The 6,758-nt window shown below is 40.9% G+C and overlaps 1 pseudogene; it reads left to right on the plus strand.

Annotated features, from left to right (window-relative positions):
* The first annotated feature begins 882 nt into the window (after positions 1–882).
* On the plus strand, positions 883–5,854 carry LOC113617035 (RAD52 motif-containing protein 1-like; annotated as a pseudogene).
* Positions 5,855–6,758: the final 904 nt, after the last annotated feature.

Raw genomic sequence — 6,758 nt, forward strand, 5'->3', positions numbered from 1 at the left:
GGAGAAAGTAATTTTATTTTCTTATGTACTCATTCCTTCACTCAGTCAACAGACCATCACTCCCCTATTATATGCCAAGATCTATGCTTGTTTCTTGTTAACAAGGGAAGAATAATATATGGTTCCTTCAAGCACTTAAGGAGCTCATAAACTAGTGACAGAGGAAGATGCACAAACAAATCAATAAAGAATTAACAATGCTTTGACTTTATTTGTGTTATTTGAATTTTTTGACTATATTAATATGCTACACCCTATTCAAAATGGAAATAGACATTTAAGAAAGAACTAGTGATGTAAAAAATCCACAGTAATGTGTAAGTTCTTTAGAGAGTTAAGACTGGAAATATTTGCACTCTCAAAGAAGCTTGTTAATGCAGATGAATCTCTAATTCTTTTGATTGCTTTTTTGCATTTATAGAGGTATATGTATTCCGTCTTCTAACAGGAGTTAGTAACTTGGGGAGGGGGTGCTACAGGTTTAGGTCCTAATTCAGTGGCAGGTCCATCTTATCTCCTCTTCAGGTCATATTCTCAAGCAGGAGCTACAGGATGAGACGACTAAAAGAGTTCACTTCCTTTGCTTACCCCCAGGCCCATAATAGGCTTCTGCTGGGCTTCCTTGGTTCCTTTCATCATCACTTTCACCACCAGAGGTCAGGGAACCTTCCGGTTAATCAGGGGCCCTGGAAATGATGCAGAAAGTACTGACTTAAAAGTAATAAATAACATTTATTTAGGGCTCACTGTGAACTCATTGCTTAAAATGTCCTACTTAATCTTCACAACCACTCTATGAAATTGGTATTGATAAATCTCAGGTGTATCCAAAATAAATCTCTATGTAGGGTAGTGATATTTTTAGGTCTTTTATGTCTTTAGGTTCATCTCGGCACCAGACATAAGGTGGTTCAACATAATACCCTTGCCCTAAACAGCTCCAGATGCCAAGAATTGGCAAATTACTACTTTGGTTTCCATGAGTGGTCAAAAAGGATCATCAAGGTAAACTCTGTAGTTTTTCTTTGACTAACCAGACTCTTTTCAACATTGAACTCCAAGACTTTAGAGAGAAGTATAGAACAGGGCTGTGGGGAGGAGATGTGCGAGGTTTCCACATGGAAGTATCTGAGCATTGGCCTGCCACCTAGAATTAGTGATAATCTCAATGACTTGGATGGTGGTGTCCATAATTTTCTCCAGTATTTGTATGGCATATAATAAAAAATAGTTGTCCATATCTATTCATTTATCTGCAAGTCTCAGTTGATTTTGAAGCTATAGCATACTTAAACTATTACCTGGGATAGCTGGAGTTTAGTTTTTATTTCTAACAACAGAATATGTTGAAGTCCTAATAGCTTCAGGATCTTTCTAACCTTGAAGAAAGGGAAAATACAGATATTGTGACACCACTTCAGAAGCAAAGCCTGAAGTTCTTCTGTGCTTTAGAGGTGGTGTTGACCTCCCACGAGTGCAGGAGTCCTGGAGTTGGCATGGCTGAGGAACCTTTGGATAAGTTGGAAGAAGGTCTGTTTTCCAGTATGTGAGTGTGTGGGGTGGTGAGCAAGTGGGATTTCTCTTTTTTCCTTTCTTTCTGAAACTCAACTTTTCAGATACATCATCACCTTTTCTAAGCAACTCAAGCCCTGGGCAGAATTTTTCTGCCCGACAGTATAGGTTTTTATCTTAGGCGATACCTGACAGCACCTTAAACTTTAGAATTTTAGAAATGACTACATGCCAAGAAGCTTAGGAGGAGGGAAAATTAGTTAGGAATTTTTTTTTTTGGTTTATAATTATTTTTGTCCTTCAAATACAGATGTCTTCTGGCCTTCAGTTATCCCAACAAAATCATTGTCTGAAGATTGAAATAAACTCATGTGTAAATGTTCAGTCCTTTGCCTCCTACAAAAGGGCCTGAGCAGAATATGTAAATGTAGATCCCTAGAAAGGGGATTCCGATTGGTACTGAGTTTTTTCCTAGAATTCAAGGCACTTGGCCTTAGGATTTTAAGTCAGAGGCAGGGCTGTTAGCGAATGGAGTGGAGGAGGCTCCACCATTCGCCTGAGCGGGTGATGCTTGAGGAGAGGCCAGATCATCTGCACTACCACCAAATCTATCTCACTGTATGAATCCAGCCCTTTACGCACACGAGAGCAGGGTCTGTAGCAGTGTAGCCTCAGCTTGTGTATTTGAAATCTGTGAGTAATATGAGATTTGTGCCACGTTTGGTTTGCATTTGCCATGGAGTATTTTAGGAACTTCCAGAATAGATCTGAGCAGTAAAAATGTGCCATGCCAGGGTATACCTGCAACAGAGACATTCACCCGTACCCCAGTGTTGTGCCTGCCTTTAATCACTGAGGTTATGATCTAAGAATCACAGATGCATTTTTAGTTTTAAACATATAACCTAGAAATCAGTTATTCATATGGGCATTTTAAATTCATCTGTTTTGGTTGGATTTAGGGTCATTATCATTCCGTATAGGAAGGAAGGTAACCCAGAAGCTTGCTATTCAGAAGATATGACAGATGCATTCCCGAAATTGCTGATTGTGGTTTTAGGTAAGACCTTTTTGATTGTCCTTGAAGTACTTCAGTTTCAGTGAGCAAATAAACTTACTTGAAAAGTTAATTGGATGAAAATAATGGTTATCTAAAACATTACATATTCTTTCATTCACCAGATGCTTTCACAGCAGGAGTCTTACATTTGTACTTTGTGGCATTTATGAGAAAAACGACAGCAAATATTATTGTCCCCTGTGTTTAGATGTAGAATGACTTGCCTCAGTTCATACAGAAAGTGTTTGATCCACTTCTTCCTCAATTGCTTGCTTATCGTACAGAATAGTGTAGTGATTATAAGCCTTGGACACCTGTGTTTGAGTCCTAACCTTGTCTCTTAGATTTTGTTGTTGTTGTTGTTGCAATTTTAGATTTTTGTAGTCAGAGACATTTGTAGGTATTTAATATCTCTAAGCTGCAATTTCTTTATCTGCAAATAGGGTTAGTAATTCAGCTTACCACCAAATGGGGGATATTGTAAGAGTAAATGAGATGATGAATCTAAAAAGCTTAGAACTATGCCTGAAACATAGTAAGCAGACAAAACATATTGACTGTTATTATTATTGCTGTTTTCTTGTTGAAGAGTTTATTAGACTATGTTTTTGGAATCAGTTTAATTTCAGTTTTCATTTCTGATATATTGGGTGAGTATGATTCTTATATAATAATCGGCTACGTTTTTGTGAGCCTTGAAACTGGTCATGCTATTGAATAGCGTTGATTGTGTTCCCTATCGAGTTATACAGCAGTGAGAATGTCACAGGCTGTGCCCAAAGGAAACTTTATGATTAGTAGATTCCCGGAACAGAATTGCTCCCCTGCTTCACAGCCCTGCAGGCTGAGAGACTGAGAAATCCTAGCTAAGTTGTCAGAGACCTTATTTGCTTGTAAGAGTTGACCCTGGATTGGTCTTGGCCTTCCAGCTTGTGCTATCCTTCCAGTGAAGTTTGATTTCCCTAGTCATCAGTCAGAATCTCCATCAGCTGTCAACTCTGGGTAACAACCTTTAAGAACCAAACTAAATGACTGGGTTGTTTGTGCCTAATATGCCAAGGTACTCCTTATATGTACCAAAAACTCCTTAGACTAAAAAGCCTGGTGGCCCTTGCTTGCCTTGAGGAAAGCTGTATTGTCCAAAATGTACAGGGGCCAGTTTCTGCCAGTAGAGTGTTCAAATGCTGTCTCTCTCTGTCTCTGTCTCTAAAGCTTTGTTCATTGTATCTGGTAGAAGTTTGGTCCCAAGGAGTAGGCACTTTTCTTGCTTCTAATAGGAAGTATCTATTATAGTCCAGTGGTATCTATCCCAGGTTTGAGCTCACTTTGACCCCCACCTAATGCCTTCCTATTTAATTGTATTGTGGTTGAACATTTTTGTTTCCACAGCTTTTTATTTCTATGTCCTTATTCCTTAGTTCTTATTTCTAAGTTTGTAAAGTTTATGAACCAACGTTGATACTTCTTATATATGTTTTCATAAATAGTTATGATAAAAACTGAAGTGTCAGATGAGGGAACTTCTAGGAAAATGCTCTTATTTTCTGCTTTTAGAAGTCAAAAGAATATCTAATTATTGGGTGCTACCATTGTATACAGGAAGTTTTAGAACAAGAAAGCTTCTGGATTGATCCTTGTTAACTTGATTTCAGAAAGTGGTAAAACAGCTGTGGCATCTAGACCCTGTGAAGAGGTCACAGATGCTCCAACCGAAAAGGAACTACAGGGTTTAATTCAAGTATGTGGAGATAAAAGCTCAAGGGGTACACAGCCAGTGGAGCCATAATTCAAAACAACCAGCAGGATTTGGAAGACTTCGTCCTGTCTACTCATCTCTGTCTTCCTTAGGAAAGGTGAAACTCTGAAACTGATTTTGAGGCAGGAAATTTCTAGGACTTTCCCAAGTTCCGAGCCTTGTCTCTGGCCCCTTATTTGAAGTTTGGAGAACAGGATTGAGGGCCATCAGTGTACGTCTACAGTTGTGGACACAGGAGAAGACACAGACCCTTTAGAACTCCCCTCAAATAGAATAGCAGGGATTTGGGAACAAAGTAACTGTGGTCTTAAGTGTGATTATGCTACACTGTTTAAAAACTATTCATGCCTTTCAAGTAAGGTGTATTACTCAGATCTCATATATATCTTGTGTTAAATATTTTGCCAAAGAACCTTTCTGTAAACCAGTTATATGGTATACCTCAAATTAGGGATTAAGTTGTCAATGTAATTTATAAAAGAAAACATTAATGTACTGCATATAGGATTTTTATTTAAAATGAGCAAAAAATGTGTTTCATACCATTAACAGCTTAATTTGGGGCAAGATTTCTGATTATTTAAGTCACCCCAATGTTGCAAAGTTTGTTTTGAAGGGAAGAAAGTAGAGAAAAGGTGGTTATGTTCTGAAAAATGAAAAATTTTTGAAAGTTTTTCCTGTACAAAATAATTATTTCATTTCAATTTAAATCAGTCAAGGAAACTTCAAACGTATCCATGTTTGGGCTTTAAGAAGTCTAGCTTCCTGTGAAATGTGAGAGGAAAGGATTCCGTATTGATACTAAAGATTTTGGAAACCTGATTATAACAACAGATCCACTCCTAAATGAGGCCAATCTTGGAATCAGTTCCGTTTCGAAACCATTATGTGCTAGGCACTGGAAATAGGATGAAGCTCCTTCTCTCTTGGAGTTTAGGTGTTAAAGGTGTACCAGACAATTAAAAAGGAGTAAAATTAATAGATTATAAAAAGAACTGTGAAGAAAGTAAACTGGGTGCTAGTTACAGTATTTCAAGAAAATTACTTAATATGCTGACTTTAACATTCTAAGTGTCTTCTCCATGTGTGCACACAGGGTAGACCTGTGGAAAGTGACACTGTAGTTTTTTCTAGATTAATGGCTCTGTTGAGGCAATTTGGGATGGGGGAAGTTTTCCCATGCTAATGTAAAGAGCCATTCACTTGGTTTTAGACTCTCTTTCCCAGAATGAATTGCTCACCTGCACCAAATCCCTCCTACAGAAGTTCTGGAGTCATCTCTGATTCAGTGGTGACCCCCTTATAATAGAGTGGTGAATGAATCATGAGACGTGAATACTGAGAGTTTGCAGGAAATGGCAACATTTTAGCATAATTGTAAGGAGTGTCCCCCTCCTGCCACCCTAACTGGTGATCATTTTGCAGGTCAGCTACTTTTCATGTCAGCCGTGTGGCCAAGGGAGGAAGAATGTCTCTCAGACTTCAGCTTTGAGGAGGAAGAGTTCAGATTGCCAGAAATGGACTAGCACTTTTGAATTTCCCAGAATGCCAGGTCCTTTGGTTTCCTCGGGAAGCTCTGCATCCTTCCCACCCCCCTCCACCCCTGGGCTGCTGGAGTTTGTTGCACTCGGGTCTGCAGCCCAAATCTCGCCTCATTGTTTGGGGCCAGGGTGGGCAGGGAGGGGTTTGGAAGAGGGCCCGGCAGGAGGTAATTGTCACCTTTGCAAGGGGAAGGATGGCTTGCGCCCTGGGGAGTCTGGGAAAAAGGCCCACTCTGGTGGCGCGGATTGGATCTCTGCACGAGCCTAATAATGGTGGCATAACTAAAGACTTCATAAATAAAGGGTGGGACATTAGGCGGGGTCGGGGCAGGCAGTTGCTAACCTGAGCCCTCGCATCGTGGCGCTGGCATAGCGGTTCGGTTTGGCTCTGAAGGCGGATGTGGCCCCGGCTCCTCACTGGCCTGGGTCGCTGCGCCTGGGAGCCGCCGCATGTTATGTCGCAGCTGCGCCTCTGTGTCGTGGCTGCGCCCCACGTCTCTTTCTCACATGGCAACGACGGTGGCTTCTAGTCCAGGCAGTTCAGCCTCTGGAGTGGGCCCTGGGCCCTGTCCAGGTGACCCCCCAACCCCGCATGGCTGAACGAGGCTTTGTCTTTACACGCCTCAGAACCCCTCCCAAATTGCCCCATGCCCTTACATCCCTGGCAGAAGCTGGGGGGTTAATTACTTGACGTCCTCGTCTCCAGTGCAGATGTTGGCCCCGCCTCATCAGGAGTTGACTGAGACTGAGGTTCCATACCCGGACACGGATTCGGTTGGAGAGCTGCCTACAGGGCCAGATCAGTTTGCTGTTCCACATCAGGATCTGAATAACTGCTGGGGATTTTCAAGATTCCAAAAGCTTTTATACTATAAAGTGATCTCATTTT

This window comes from Aethalodelphis obliquidens, unplaced genomic scaffold, assembly GCF_003676395.1.
Source record: "Aethalodelphis obliquidens isolate GAN/ISIS:26980383/991018 unplaced genomic scaffold, ASM367639v1 scaffold1303, whole genome shotgun sequence".
NCBI classification, from domain to species: domain Eukaryota; kingdom Metazoa; phylum Chordata; class Mammalia; order Artiodactyla; family Delphinidae; genus Aethalodelphis; species Aethalodelphis obliquidens.